This window comes from Pongo pygmaeus, chromosome 17, assembly GCF_028885625.2.
Source record: "Pongo pygmaeus isolate AG05252 chromosome 17, NHGRI_mPonPyg2-v2.0_pri, whole genome shotgun sequence".
Lineage (NCBI taxonomy): Eukaryota > Metazoa > Chordata > Mammalia > Primates > Hominidae > Pongo > Pongo pygmaeus.
The window spans coordinates 23,827,916-23,844,188 of record NC_072390.2 but is presented as its reverse complement, the minus strand read 5'-3'; the positions used below and the strand labels follow the sequence as shown (position 1 = coordinate 23,844,188).

At 39.8% G+C, this 16,273-nt stretch overlaps 1 long non-coding RNA gene across 1 annotated transcript; it reads left to right on the top strand.

Annotated features, from left to right (window-relative positions):
• The first annotated feature begins 2,063 nt into the window (after positions 1–2,063).
• On the top strand, positions 2,064–15,279 carry LOC134738485 (uncharacterized). The gene is made up of 2 exons (XR_010124216.1): positions 2,064–2,416; positions 14,497–15,279. It is a non-coding gene; the product is annotated as an uncharacterized LOC134738485 (long non-coding RNA).
• The last annotated feature ends 994 nt before the right edge of the window (positions 15,280–16,273 follow it).

Below are 16,273 nucleotides of genomic sequence, written 5' to 3'. Positions count from 1 at the left end.
GTGTTCATAATAGCCACTTAGGATCTTTTGTATTTCTTTGGGTTTGGTTGTAATGTCATCTTTTTCACTTCTGACTGTGCTCATTTGGATCTTCTCTCTTTTTTGTGTTTGCAAGTCTAGCTAGCAGTTTATTTATCTTGTTTGTCCTCTCAAAAAACACTTTTGATTTTGTTTATCTTTTGTATGGAATTGTGGGTCTCAATTTCATTCAGCTCTGCTCTGGTTTTAGTTATTTATTTTCTTCTACTTGACTTGGGGTTAGTTTGCTCTTGTTTTTAAATTCCTCTAGGTATGATGTTAGATTGTTAATTTGAGATCTTTCTAACTTTTTGAGGTAGGCGTTTAGTGATGTAAACTTTCCTCTAACTACTTTTGCTGCATCCCAGATATTTTGGTATGTTGTCTCTGTTTTCACTTGTTTCAAATAATTTTTTATTTCTGCCTTCATTTCATTGTTTATCCAAAAGTTATTCATGAACAAGTTGTTTAATTTCCATATGACTGTGTGGTTTTGAGAGTTCTTATTGGTATTGATTGCTATTTTTATGCCACTCCAGATATGAGATTATGGTGGGTATGATTTTGATTTTTTAAAATTTATTGAGACTTGCTTCATGGCCAAGCATGTGGTTGATCTTCGATTATTTTCTATGTGCAGCTGAGAGGCATATATATATATATATATATAAAATATATAAATATATATTATATATTCTGTGTTTGATAGAGTATTCTATAGATGTGTATTAGGCCCAGTTGCTCATGTGTCTAATTTAATTCCAGATTTGTTAGTTTTCTGCCTTAATGATCTGTTTAAAATTGTCACCGAGATGCTGAAGTCTCCCACTATTACTGTGTGGCTGTCTTTGTCTTTTCATAGGTCTAGAAATACTGGTTTAATGAATGCGAGTGCTCCAATATTGGGTGCATATATATTTAGGATAGTTAAGTGTTCTCATTGAATTGAACTCTTTATGCCTTTTTTTGTACCTATTTATTGTTGTTGGTTTCATTTGTGTTTTATTTGATATAGGAATCGATATCCCTGCTCTTTTTTGTTATCCATCTGCATAATAGATTTTTCTCCAGCTCTTAACTTTGAGCCCATAGGTATCATTATATATGGAATGGGTCTCTAGAAGACAGCAGACAGATGTGTGTTTTCTTGGTCCAACTTGCCACCCTGCACCTTTTAAGTAGGAGCATTTAGACTATTTTCATTTAAGGTTAATATTGGTGAGTGGTGACAACGTGCTAGCAGCCCTCGCTGGCTCTCAGTGCCTCCTTGGCCTCGCGGCGTCCGCTCTCGCTGCGCTTGAGGAGCCCTTCAGCCTGCCGCTGCACTGTGGGACCCCTCTGGGGCTGGCCGAGGCCGAAGCCGGCTCCCTCTGCTTGCAGGGAGGCGTGGAGGGAGAGGCGCAGGCGGGAACCTGGGCTGTGCTTGGCATTCGCGCGCCAGCGCGAGTTCCCGGTGGGCGCGGGCTTGGTGGGCCCTGCACTCGGAGCAGCCGGCTCGTGCTGCCCGCCCCGGCACTGAGGGGCTTAGCACCCGGGCCAGCAGCTGCAGAGGGTGCGTCGGATCCCCTAACGCTCCTGGCCCACCCGCGCCCTGCTGGAATTCTCGCCAGGCCTCAACCACCTCCCCCTGGGGCAGGGCTGGGGACCTGCAGCCCGCCATGCCGGAGCCACCCGCCGCGGTGGGCTCCCCTGCGGCCCAAGCCTCCCGGACAGGCGCGGCCCCCTGCTCCACCGGCGCCAGGTGCCATCCCTCGCCCAACGACTGAGGAGTGCAGGCGCGGGACTGGCAGGCGGGATCCACTAGATGAAGCCAGGTAGGCTCCTAAGTGAGGTGGGGACTTGGAGAATATTTATGTCTAGCTGAAGGATTGTAAATGCACCAATCAGCACTCTGTGTCTAGCTCAAGGTTTGTAAATGCACCAGTCAGCACCCTGTCAAAACGGACCAATCGGCTCTCTGTAAAATGGGCCAATCAGCTCTGTAAAGTGGACCAATCAGCTCTCTGTAAAATGGGCCAATCAGCAGGATGTGGGTGGTGTCAGATAAAGGGAATAAATGCAGGCTGCCCCTGCCGTATGTGGCAACCGACTGAAGTGGGTTTGTGTGATGTGGAAGGTTTGTTCTTTTTGTTTTGCCAGTAATTTTTGTTGCTGTTGGTTGAGTGGGTCCTTGCTAACTTTATGAGCTGTAACACTCACCATGAAGGTCTGCAGCTTCACTCCTGAAGCTGGCAAGACCACGAACCCACCAGAAGGAAGAAATTCGGGACATATCTGAACATCAGAGGGAGCAAACTGTGGACCCGCCATTTTTAAGAATTGTAACACTCACTGCGAGGGTCCGCAGTGTGTTCTTGAAGTCTGGGAGACCAAGAACCCACCAATTCGGGACACATTGGTAGGTGATGTTTTGATGATACTGTGAGATTAATTGATTGCTTTGAATTTCCATTGTATGGTTGCTTTTTATAGGGTCTGTGGGCTATGTACCTAAGAGTGTTTTTATGGTGGCAGGTATTGTTCTTTCATATTCATGTGAGAACTCTCTTAAGGATCTCTTGTAAGGCTGGTCTAAGCAAATTCCCTCAGTTATTGTCTGGAAAAATTTTTATTTCTCCTTTGCTTGTGAAGCTTCATTTGGTGGGATATGAAATTCTTGTTTGAAATTTGTTTTCCTTAGGAATGTTAAAAATAGGTCACCGTATCTCTTTTGGCTTGTAAAGTTTGACCAGGTTATTTCAAAAGATCTGTCTTCAAGTTCTTCGTTTCTTTCTTCTGCTTCATCTAGCTTATTTGATGAAGCTTTAAAATGTGTTTTGTATTTCATTCAATGAACTCTTCAGTTCCAGAATTTGTTTTTTTCATTCTTTTAAAAACTTTTTCATTCATATCTTGAATTTCCTTTTTTAATTTTTTTGTATTATTTTTAATTATTCTCAAAAAAATGGGCAAAGGACAGGAACATTCACTCGTCAAAAGAAGACATACATGTGGCGAACAATCATATGAAAAAAAGCTCAATATCACTGATCATTGGATAAACGTAAATCAAAGCCACAGTGAGAGACTTATGTAACACCAACCGGAATGGCTATTATTAAAAAGTCAAAAAGTAATACATGCTGGCAAGGTTGTGGAGAAAAAGGAACACTTATACGCTAGGAGAGAGTGTAGATTATTTCAGCCATTGTGGAAAACAGTGTGAAGTTATTAGTGGAGATTGTGGTGAAGTTTTGCTGAGGACTGATGCCATGTGAACCAGCTTTGGGCCATTGTTCTGGTAGCAGTGAGTTGAGCATGCTTGTCCTGGGCCCCAGTGTGGTGTACACTGGCACTGGCATTAGTGCGTCCAGATGGGTCAATTTTTGAGCCTCCAAGTGGCTTAGGTGCCAGGAGTAGTAGTGGTGGGCGAGGTGAGTGGGTTCTTGGACCTCTGGGCAAAAGGTGTGGTAGGGGCAATGGCAGTAGCAACCATCTAGGTGTAGAGAAGTACATGCTAGTATTGCTGGTAGCTCCAATGGGCTAGGGTAGGGCAGTCTCCAGGCCAATAGGTGGCGTGTGCATGTGATGCTATCTGTAGTAGGGGGTGACAGTGTGAGTTGGCCCCTGGGCCCTGGGGAGTAGTGCCTAGGTGCCAATGGTGTTGGACTGGGATGGGAGATACCAAGGTCCCTGTACTGCATGCTCTACATGAATAGGGGTTGAAACTGGGCTAGGTGGGCTTATTCTCTTGCTTCCCCCCCCATGGGACATACTGGTGCTGGCTATGTGAAGCAGGGTGGGATTATCTCCAGATCTCTGAAGAAATGCTTGGGTTAGGGGCAGCAACAGTTGCATAATGTCCCTACTACCTGGGAGGGTGGGGTTTGTTTCAGTGGTAGCAGCCATATGCAGGCTGAGGAGGAACAGGTGCTTTGCTTGTGATTTATTCCCAGTGGCATCAGCCCACACTTGGCTTGTATTTCTGCCGTGGTGGTAGCAGCCTGCACATCACTCGTGCTTCAGCCTTGGCAGCACAGTGATGGAAACTGCAGGCAGGAGACTTTGTCCAGACATGTGAAAATGCGTGGTGTTTCCACTTCTGAAATCTACAAGATTGTATCTGGTGGCGCATGATGCTTCAGCTCAAGTAGTAGCAGCCAACTGCAGTGTTAGTTGTAGGCAGGGGAAATCAGTGGGCTTCCAGGGATGTGGAGATGCAGGGGCTGTTGAACCCTATGGCAGGGTGCAGTTTATCATGGACCAGGCTCTCAATGGCACTGTACTGTAGCTGCTTAGGGTTTGGGGGTGTGAAACCCAGTGTTACCTCTCTCTCTGGAGCAATGTCATTGCGTAGTCTTCAGGAACCTCACTCTGTTAGTTTCATGGCCCACGAGGGTTGAGGAACCTTAGCATGGCTAGGATTGCAGGAGTCCCTGATGGGAATGTGGACCACTGAGTATCTCTTTTCCTTTTCCTGCTTTGGGGAGTCTCTCCAGGCTCCCAGCCAATCCTGGTCGAGTAGACTCCTGATCCCTCTCCTTCATTTAGGTGTTTCATGTCACTTCTCTTTTTGAATTCTAGTGTTCTCTCTTGGATTGTCTATTCGAAGTTTGATTACCTACTCAACATTTAAGTTCTTCTTTGTGGACGAGGTATGAGATGTCTCTATGCAGCCATCTTGAATCCCCTCCTAAAAAATTTCCTGTTTCTTCACTTGACCGCATAAATGGTCCCAGATTGCTTCTAGAATTTCTACTGCTAAACAAGACAAAATGGCAATGCCTTTGAATATTATTGGCTAAGTTCCGAAGAGCATGATCATTGTCAACTTTCCTTCCCCTTCTAAGCATCTTTAGGCTCCTGTCTACCTAGCAGATGAGATAATCCTATATGCTTATATTTATCCAATCATTCCCGGAGTCATTGGGAATGAATGAAAAGGAAAGTATAGGTTTGATTTATATTGTTACTAGCTTTATGGGCTAATCCTTTTGTTGTGCCTAATAGTTCTATATTGAGGAGGGCATAGGTAAATTTAATAAGTGGAAATAAATGATTATTGAGGGAAAGAAAATTAATATGTGCATAATGGAATACTGCTTTAGTGTCCATGAGACTAGTTCAGGATTAGAAAATAGTATTATCTCTTAGTTATATTTCATATGTCACCTTTAAATAAAGCCAGATTATCAGACAGGACAAAGAGCAACCGTATCCGACTATATGCTATTTATAATAAATGTGGTGTGAATAACACAAAGAGGCAAATAGGTTGAAAGTAAAAATACTGAAAAAAGATATATTATGAAAACGGTAAGGATAACAAAGAAAAATTATATTTAAAATAGATGGTAAGGAGTTTTGCTACAGAGATTTTTATAATATTTAATTTAGCAGGAAGAGGTAACACTTAAAAACGTGTGTCTTATAATGGAGTCCAAAATATATTAAACAAAACTGTCTAAAGGAAGAAATGGAAAAAGGACCAATTATAGTGGGAAATTTCACTACTCCTTTCTAATTGATGAAAGTAGACAATAAAGATAGAGACTTGAACAACACTACCAAACAACCTGATCTAAGTGACACAAATAGAATCCTCCACCCAGCAACAAAAAAATACATATTTTCCAGTGCACATGAATATTCATCAAGATAAACTATATACTGAGGCTGGGCGTGGTGGCTCACGCCTGTAATCCCAGCACTTTGGGAGGCTGGGGCGGGTGGGTAATGAGGTTCAGAGATCGAGACCATCCTGGCTAACATGGTGAAACTCTGTCTCTACTAAAAATACAAAAAATTAACTGGCCAAAGAAGAAATCAAAAGGGAAAGTAGAAAATATTTTGAATTCAATAACAAAGTACAACATACCAAAGTTGTGAGATGTAGCTAAAATAATATTAGAGAGTTCATTTATTGCTTTAAGGAATATTTATTGCTATAAGGAAGAAAAGCATAAAATATCTAAATTTCCATCTAAGAAGGTAAATAAAGCATATTAAACCAAAGGAAATTCCAATATCAAAAGTAAGAGTGGACATCCTTCCAGTTTCTATAGATAGTAAAAGAAAAATAAGAAAGTATCATGACAACTTAAATGAAATAGTCATATTTTTAAAGAAACCACGCTTACCAAAACTGATTTAAGAAACAGACAACTGAACTGTCCCGTATCAATGAAAGAAATTGAATTCATAATTTAAAATATTCACAAATAGAAATGTCGAGACTCAGCTGGCTTCATTGGGTAATTCTATCAAATATTTTAGGAGGAAAAAGAAAATACTAAATCATAAAAGCTGTTGCATAAAATTGAGGCAAAATAACCCTTCTCAACTCATCTTACAAGGCCAGTATTAGCCTCACACCAAAGCCAAAGAATTAAAAGAATAGAAAGAAATGTCCCCCATGAGCATAAATGCAAAAGTCCTTAACATATTTTCAAAGAAAATGATACAATATACAAAACGTAAGTTATAAACAACTGGGTTTTATCTCAGGAATGCAAGATTATTTAATAGCTGACAAATATATTTCATATTAACTGACATCATAATATTACATATTAACAATTAGGGAGAATAAATAAGATTTTTCTCAATTGGGGTAAAAAAAGCATTTTGTATAATTTGACTCAAACAGTAAAAACTCTTAGCAAACTAGAAATAAAAGATAACTTCCTCAACCTGATAAGAGACAGATATGAAAAATCTACAACCAACATCACACTTAATGGTAAAAGACTGAATACATTGTACTTGAGATTAGGGACAAGCCAGAATGCCCTTTCAACATTGCACTGGAATTTCTGTAAGGTCAGAAAACAAAGCAAAGGGAATACAGATAAGAAATGAGCAAAATTAACTTTTTTTGTAGTTAACATGTTAATGTAGGCAGAAAATCCAAAGAAATCTACAGAAATAAAGCCAAAGAGAAGAAGTGACTTTAGCGAGGTTTTTACAAAAAATAAGGTTGAGATCAAAAATGCCATTGTCTTTTTCTTTTTCTTTCTTTTTTTTTTTGAGACCGACTCTCCTTCTGTTGCCCAGGCTGGAGTGCAGTGGCGCAATCTCCGCTCACTGCAAGTTCCGCCTCCCGAGTTTATGCTATTCTGCCTCGACCTCCCGAGTAACTGGCCCGCCACCACACCCAGCTATTTTTTTTGTTTTTTTATTTTTAGTAGAGGCGGGGTTTCACGGTGGTAGCCAGGATGTTCTTGATCTCCTGACCTCGTGATCTGCCCGTCTCGGCCTCCCAAAGTGCTGGGATTACAGGCGTGAGCCACCCAGCCCAGCCAAAAAAAAAAATGCCATTGCCTTTCTATATATCAGTGAGGAAAACACCTATTGGATGTTGAAATGAGGAACAACTCAGTTTTCAAAGCAACTCTGTTTACAAAAGCACAAATAAAATTCCTTTGAATAAACTTAAGAAAAGACAAGTGAAAAGTATACATCTTGTTCACTGAAAACTACAAAATTTTGTTGAGAAAAATTAAAGACCTAAATAAACAGAGAAATATATCATTTTATATATTGTAAGACATGGTAGGTAAGGTAGTAATTTTCCCCAGGTGCAGCAAGTTTTTGTAGCAATTGTCAAGGGATGGGCACCAACATTTATATGGAATCAAAGGACCTAGAAAAGCCAAAAATATTTTAAAAAGAAAAACAAAGTTGGAAATTATATACTTTTTGATTTCAAGGCTTATTATAAAGCTGCAGCAACCAAGACAGTGTGGTATCGGCTAAAGGATTTTCTGCCTACATGAACATGTTACGATACAACAAGATAGAGTTGGAAATGGACCCACACATACATGTTCAATTGATTTTTGGCAAGGGCTCCAAGGTAATTCAATGGTGAAAGCAGATTCTTTTCAAAGACTTGGTCTGAAGCTGTTGAATATGTGAATGATAAAAAAAAGAAGAGGGACAAAAGCAAAACTTACTTAGACTACATCTCACATAATTCACAACTCTTAACTCAAGGTGTATCATAGACTACATATAAGAGCCATAAAGTTTTCAGAAAGAAACAGAGGACAATTCTCGTGACCTTGAGTAGACAATTTCTTAAATTGAGCCCCCAGCTCCTGCCAAATGAACCATAAAATAGATGAATTAGACTTTACTGAAAATTAAAATTTTTTCTTTAAAGTAAGAAAATGAAAAGGCAACTCTCAGCGTACTTACCCAACACATATCTGAAGAATGACTATAACCAAGAACATATATTTAAAAAAACAAAGTGACAACTGAAGACACAAGCTTTTAAAAAATATTAGCAGAGGATTTTAAGAGACATTTCACAAAAGAAGTTATGTGAATGACCAATAATGTGAGAAGTTGGTCAGTATTACTAGTTTTCAGGAAAATGAGTATTAGAACCACTAGGTACTCCCTAGAATAGCTAAAACTTAAAAAATAAAACACAAAACGTACGATCCCAAGTGTGAGAAAGAATGTGAAGCAACCGTAACTCATACATTGCTTGTGGGAAAATGGTGGCACCACTTTGTAAAGCAGTTTTGCAGTTCATTTTATAGTTAAATGCATGCTTACCTTGTGATTCAGCAATTCTGATTCTAGGCTTTTACACATGAGAATGCGTACATTCATACTAAGACTTGGATGTATTCACACCAGCATTACTTATTATAGTCAAAACTGGAAATGACCCAAATGGCTGTCAGCTGGAGAATGGGTAGATAAAATACAGTATAGCCGTAACATGGAGAAACACTCAGCTGTAAAAACGAATGAGCCACTGATGGCACGCAACATGAGAAGTCTCAGAAGCGTCACACTAAGCAGCATATACTGTGTGATTCCATTGATAGAAAATTGTAGAAAAGGCAAAACTGTAGTGACCTAAAAGTTCATCAGAGCTTGCGTAACACAGGAGTGGCAGTGGAGATGGCAGGGAGGGACGACAGTGACAGGAAGTGAGGAACATGTCTGGGTGGAGGAAATGGTCAGTATCTGGAGTGTGGTTGGGCTCTGTGACGATGTGCATTAGCCAAAAGTTATCAAAATAGACACTTAAATTATTAGGCCCCAGTAAAACGATTTAAATATGGGAGGGAAAAAAGTTTACAATAATATAAATACTAAACATTAAAACTTGTGAGTTGTAACTATAGTGACATTTCCAGAATTTTGTATAGATTTAAATGGTTATACTATTAATAAAAAAGAATACTCATGGATTATTGGCTCATATCATGATTTACAATCAAGCAACATGAGGAATGGGCAGATCAGCTCTCACAGGAAAGGGCTGTAATCAGCCGAAGCCACGCCTCTGAATATTCAGCTCAGTGATATGGTGGCGTTGGACCATTTTCTCCTCCTGAAGCTTCTGTTCTCTGAAGCTGGTACTATGGAGAATTCTCAGACCAGCTTCATTACTTTTGATGAGTTCTTCTATGGGGCTAACTGGGTATTAGGATTCAGCTGACTGTTATGCCTGCTGGAGGAGGGATGGGGCATACAACTGGAACGCTCTGGAGACAGAGGAATGTCTCTCATCAAGATGTATTAGAGGAGAGAAGAGCCAGAGTCCAAGAAGTGATAGTGAAGCTGAGATGAGAAGGTGGACTCTGGAGGGATGCAGGAGGAACACTGGTAGTTAATGGACTGGTGCATGTGCGTGCCTGCGTGTGTGTGTGTGTGTGTGTGTGTGTGTGTAGAAGGTGATTCAATATATTACCTTTCCTTTGGGAGAATGGCTACAATAGTGGAGTAATTTGCTGAAGTAGGAAGTATGGGAGGAGAAACCCACTAGGATGGGGTACGCTGGGCACATTGAGGAGTGAGGTGGGTTCAGAAGGAGACCTCCAATACGTCATTGCTAGTAGAGGTCTAGTGAAGGTGAAAGAAGCTTTAACTGGAATATTTGAGATTCATCCATGTAGATGAGATCATGGAAGTCATTAGCATGATGAAGACTGCTTGAGGATCACGTCAGGATGGGAGAAGGCTTGGGGGTGGAACTGTGGAAGCACTAATGCTTAGAGAAGATGAATCCACAGTGAAGACTGAGGAGAAGGGAGTCAGAAGGAAATGAAGACAGCAACTTTGGCCAAAGGATACCTTCTTAGTTCTTATTGACTCAGAACCAAGTTACTTCCCTTCGCTGGACTATGTTTTCTCATCAGGCTGATTTCGGGTTAGATAATTTCTTGATTCCTTCCAGTTTTAAAATTCTCTCATGTAAATGTAGTTTTTTTATTGTCAAAGAAGTATTAATAGCTTAAACACATTTTGTGGTATTTTCATGAGAAATACGGCACATGTACATGCATATGCAAACACCTGAGAGAACAAACACACCACTTCTATCGGTGCGGTTTGTCTCAAGGAAATGGCATAAAAAGATAGAGGAACAAATTGGTCAGTTAACCAAATGCAGCATCAGAAATACTCTGTTGACACAGCAAACCACAAGGAGTGTTGAAGAAGCGGCAGTGTAGACTGTTTTCTCTGCAAACATCAGGGGATTAGAAGGCAACAGATGCAGGGTGGCCTAGTGGGTGTGGCCCCACCAAAGTCACAGGGATCTGGAGAGTGAAAAATGAAAGGCAAAACCCCAACACAGAAAGCTGCTGGGCTCCTGGCCTCTGATACCCACTGCTGTTTGGAAAGTTCAACTGTAAATATAAAAGTTACATTCAGTTTTTAGCTGATTAATGGGTTCAGGCTACAACCACTGGGAAGGCTGCTGAAATCAGCGCATATCTCAAATTTACAATTGCTTTTCAACAAAACACCCAGTGGAAAATGATGAGAGATTTAAAGATAATTTTTCTCCTAGACTAATGCATTTTTCGCATTGCCTCACTTCTCTTTAACACGCTATGATTATTAGCTAATAATTTCACATTTGTGCTACCACATTTTCCTTTCAACTGATAGTGTAATACAGGCATGCTTTGTTTTGTTGTGCTTCACAGATATGGTGTTTTGTGAATTGAAAGTTTGTGACAACCCTGTGTTAAGCAATCTATTGGTGCCATTTTTCCAACAGCATGTGTTCACTTTGTCTCTGTGTCACATTTTGCTAATTCTCAAAATATCCTTCAACATTTTTATTATTACTGTATCTGTTATGTTGACCTGTGATCAGTGATCTTTGATGTTAGTATTGTGATTGTTTTGGGGTTCCATTAACCGTGCCCATATGAGATAGAGAAAGTAATTAATATTATGTATATTCTGACTGATGCACTCATCAGCAGTTCCCCATATCTCTCTCCCTCTCCTTGGGACTCCGTATTCCCTGAGACACACAATATTGAAATTAGACCAATTAATAACCCTACGATGGCCTCTAAGTGTTCAAGTGAAAGGAATCAACACACACATCTCTCACTTTCAATCAGCAGCTAGAAATGATTAAGCTTAGTGAGAAGGGCATGTCAAACAAAAGCTGAGATAGGCTGGAAACGAGGTATCTTGTACCAGATAGCTAAGTTATAAGTGCAAAAGAAAAGTTCTTGAAAGAAATTAAAAGTGCTACTCCAGTGAACACATGAATGATTAAAAAAAAAAGTGAAACAGCCTATTGCTGATATGGAGAAAGTTTGAGTGGTCTGCATAGAAGATCAAGCCAACCACAACATCCTCTTAAGCCAAAGCTTAACCTGGAGCTAGGCCCTAACTCTTTAATTCTGTGAAGGCTGAGAGAGGGGAGGAAGCTGCAGAAGAAAAATTTCAAGCTAACAGAGATTGGTATGAATTTTAAGGAAAGAAGCCATCCCCATAATATTAGAAGTACAAAGTGAAGCAGCAAGTGCTGATGGAGAAGCTGCAGCAAATTATCCAGAAGATCTAGCTAAGTCTATTGATGAAGGTCGCTACACTGAACAAGGCAGACAAAACAGCCTTCTCTTGGAAGAAGATCACATCTAGGACTTTCATAGCTAGAGAGAAGTCAATGCCTGGCTTCAAAGCTTCAAAGGACAGGCTGACTCTCTTGTTAGGGACTAATGCATCTGGTGACTTTGAAGTTGAAGCCAATGGTCATTTCCTATTCTAAAAATCCTAGGGCCCTTAGGAATTATGTTAAATCTACTCTGCCTGTACTCTAGAAAAAGAACGTGGATGATAGCACATCTGTTTACACATGGTTAGTATTTTGAGCCCATTGTTGAGACTACTGCTCAGAAAAAAAAGTTCAAACTATTAGTGCGCATTAGTATTCACAATAACAAAGACATGAAATTAACCCAAATGCCCATCAATGATGGACTGGATAAAGAAAAAGTGGTAAATATACAACATGGAATACTATGCAGCCATAAAAAGGAATGAGATCATGTCCTTTGCAGGGACATGGATGGAACTGGAAGCCATTATTCTTAGCATACTGACACAGGAACAGAAAACCAAACACCACATGTTCTCACTTAAAAGTGGGAGCTGAACAATGAAAACGCATGGACACAGGGAGGAAGACAACACACAATGGGGCCTGTGGAGGGATGGGGGGGGAGGGAAAGCATCAGGATAAATAGCTAATGCTTGTGGGGCTTAATACCTAGGTGATGGGTTGATGGGTGCAGCAAACCACCATGGCACATATTTATCTATGCAACAAACCTGCATGTCCTGTGCATGTGTCCTGGAAATTAAAATTTAAAAAAATTAGTGCTTATCGACAATGCACCTGGTCACCCAAGAGCTCTGATGGAGATATAAATAGAGATTAATGTTTTTAATGCCTGCTAACACAGTATCCTTTCTTCAGCCCATGGACGAAGGAGTAATTTCGAATTTCTAGTCTTGTTATTTCAAAAATACATTTTGTAAGACTATAGCTGCCATAGACAGTGATTCCTCTGATGGATCTGGGTAAAGTAAATTGAAGGCCTTCTGGAAGGGACTCAGCCTTCTAGATGCCATTAAGAACATTCATGATTCCTAGGAGGAGGTCAGATTACCAGCATTAACAGGAGTTAGTTGATTCCAACCCTCATGGATGACTTTGAGGGGTTCAAGACTTCAGTAGAGGAAGTAATTACAGATGTGTTGACTATGGAAAGAGAAGTAGAATCGGAAGTGGAGCCTGAAGATGTAACTAAATTGCTGCAATCCCATCATCAAACTTGAACAGATGAGGAATTGTTTCTTACGGATGAGCAAAGAAAGTGATTTCCTGAGATGGAAGCTACTCCTGGTGAAGACTGAACGTGAACATTTTTGAAATGAAAGTAAAGAATATTACATCAACCTAGTTGATAAAGCAGCAATAGGGTTTGAGAGGACTGACTCCGATTTTGAAAGAAGTTCCACTGCAGGTAAAATATTATCAAGCAGCATTACATGCCACAGAGAAATCTTTCATGAAAGGCAGAGTCAATCGATGTAGCAAACTTCATTGTTGTCTAATTTTAGCAAATCACCACAGCCAGCAGAACTTTCATCTGCTACTACCCTGATCAGTCAGGAGCCATCAACATTGAGACAAGGCTGTCCACAAGCAAAAGATTAGGACTCAGTAAAAGATCAGGTGATCTTTAGCATTTTTTAGCAATAAAATATTTTTAAATTAAGGTCTGTATACTTTTAGACATAATGCTACTGCACAAAATAGACAACAGTACAGTGCAAAACTAACTTTTCTTTTTTATTACACTTTCAGTTCTAGGATACATGTGCGCAACGTGCAGGTTTGTTACATATGTATACATGTGCCATGTTGGTGTGCTGCACCCATTAACTTGTCATTTACATTAGATATATCTCTAATGCTATCCCCCCAACCCCATGACAGGCCCCGGTGTGTGATGTTCCCCTTCCTGTGTCCAAGTGTTCTCATTGTTCAGTTCCCACCTATGAGTGAGAACATGTGGCGTTTGCAAACCTAACTTTTATATGCACTGGGAAACCAAAAAATGTATGTGACTTGTTTTATTTTGACATTTTATTGTTGTGGTCTGGAACTCAACTGTAGTATCTCCAACGTATGCCTGTAATCATATTTTTTTCCAGGATCAAATAATTGTAGACTTGCATAATGATTATGTTACTTCAAAGAGTAGAATATGAATCTATCTCAGTGGTTGAAAGGGACTTAGCTTTGAGCCTATGCATTCTATGCATACTGAATCGTTTTCAAGGATGGACTGGAAATGGCTTGAATTGTAACCTCCTCTATCCTGGTGTGGCCCACTGCTCAGGCAAGTGAAGTTGGTCTTCGGGTTCCCAAGACCCTCTCTTCTAAACTTCTGAATTAAAAAGAAGAATAAAACTTCCAAAGGACTCTATATAAATAATAGTTGAAATTTGAAGAAGCTTTTGTGTTATTTAAACAAATGGAGATTAGAAATAAAAGTATAATATGTCTAAGTGTTGAGTATTATGAGAAGCAAATAGAAAGCTAGAATTATGTAGATTGGAAGGCCTGATACACTGAGTCTTAATTGCACTCTGCTGTTTTTCCATAGTGATACTGAATTAAGTTACAAAATGTATTTTCTTTTTCAGATACCACTCTGGGACAATAAGAGGAACTAGCATTGTTCTGAGACCAAACTGTGGACTTCTAGAGTGTTCTGCTACAGTACATGTGGGAGATGATTGTGAAAGTGTTTATCTTACCCTGAGAAAACCTGAGAAAAGAAAATCTTTCTAAATGACCTAGAGAAACACACATAACTGAAAAAATGTATAAATAATAATATCTCTACCTATATATGTTAAAATATATTCTAGACTTCTAGAGTGTTCTGCTGCAGCATATGTGGGAGTTGATTGTGAAAGTGTTTATCTTACCCTGAGAAAAACTGAGAAAAGAAAATCTATCTAAATGACCTACAGAAACACACATAACTGAAAAAAATATATAAATAATAATATCTCTGCCTATATATGTTAAAATGTATTCTACCTATGATTATCAGATGACAGTTGGCATCAAGTATGCTGGACAACTGGCATGAAGATATGACTTTTTTTTCTGAAATATTTTTAGAATCTTCCAGTTTTTACAAACTCAAACCTAAGCCCAAAATGTACATTTGCATTTGCTGTATTTAAACCTTAGGAAAATTTTCCATCTTGTTGAATTCATGTCCATGTTTTACTTCCATGCTTTTCTAAGAACTAAAGGGACCACTATTTTAGGGTTTCTAAATGGAATTAATTTGCGTATCTGAAACACATCTCTGCATATTTCTCTAGAAAAACCACGTAGGGTACCCTATTTGCTATGTATGCAGAAGAACTGTGGAATGTGGAATGAAAGAAATTAAAGATTTCCACTGTATAGATCTTTTCTTCGGTGGAATATGTTCTTAAAACTTTCCTAAAATAGATATTTTATTTTATTTTGTTTTATGGAGTCTTGCTCTGTCACCCAGGCTGGAGTACAGTGGCACGATCTCAGCTCACTGCAACCTCCGCCTCCCGGGTTCAAGCAGTTCCCCTGCCTTAGCCTCCTGAGTAGCTGGGATTACACCATCATGCCCAGCTAATTTTTGTATGTTTAGTGGAGATGGGGTTCCACCATGCTAGCCAGGATAGTCTTGAACTCCTGGCCTCGAGTGATCCACCTGCTTCAGCCTCCCAAAGTGCTGGAATTACAGGCATGAGCCACTGTGCCTGGCCCTAAAATTGATTTTTAATTGTGCTTTTTGAAAAAAAAGTTCTTAGTAGCTACTGTGAAGAAAGACCAGCAGGGGTTCCCAGGCCATGTAAAGGACTTGGTCTTCATCACAGGACAGTATGTTATGTAGCCACTGAAGGGCATGGAGTGACAAAATCAAACATGCAGATGGCGGCATTCTGTTCAATTCTGTATTTGATTTTTGTCACGGCAATTCTGACACTGCAATGAGTTATGCAGCGCTAGAGACTGTTTTGCTCACTGTTGTATACCTCACATTTATCACAGCGATGAGCACTTAAAGGAGGTAGAACAGTAAGTATGTGGTAGATGAACTGAAGAAGAAACAATCAAAATATATACATTAGAAAGCATGCCTAAACCTACATAAGAAGAAACTGATTTTGTCTGTTTATAGTATTTTTAAGAGATTCCAACTGTGTGTGTGTCTGTTGGCCACATAGTGTCCTCAAACCCTAGACACTGACAGTCACAGAGGCAGTCCTGATGGAAATGTAGGTAGACTAGAGAATGTGTTTTCTTTCAGAAGTTCAAAAAGTGATAACCCTGAAAATGAAGTGTTTTTCAGAACTCCCAAATCTAGATGGAAACGATTTCTTCTTTAGATTTAGTGAGTCAAGTTCCATTGCTTGGGCA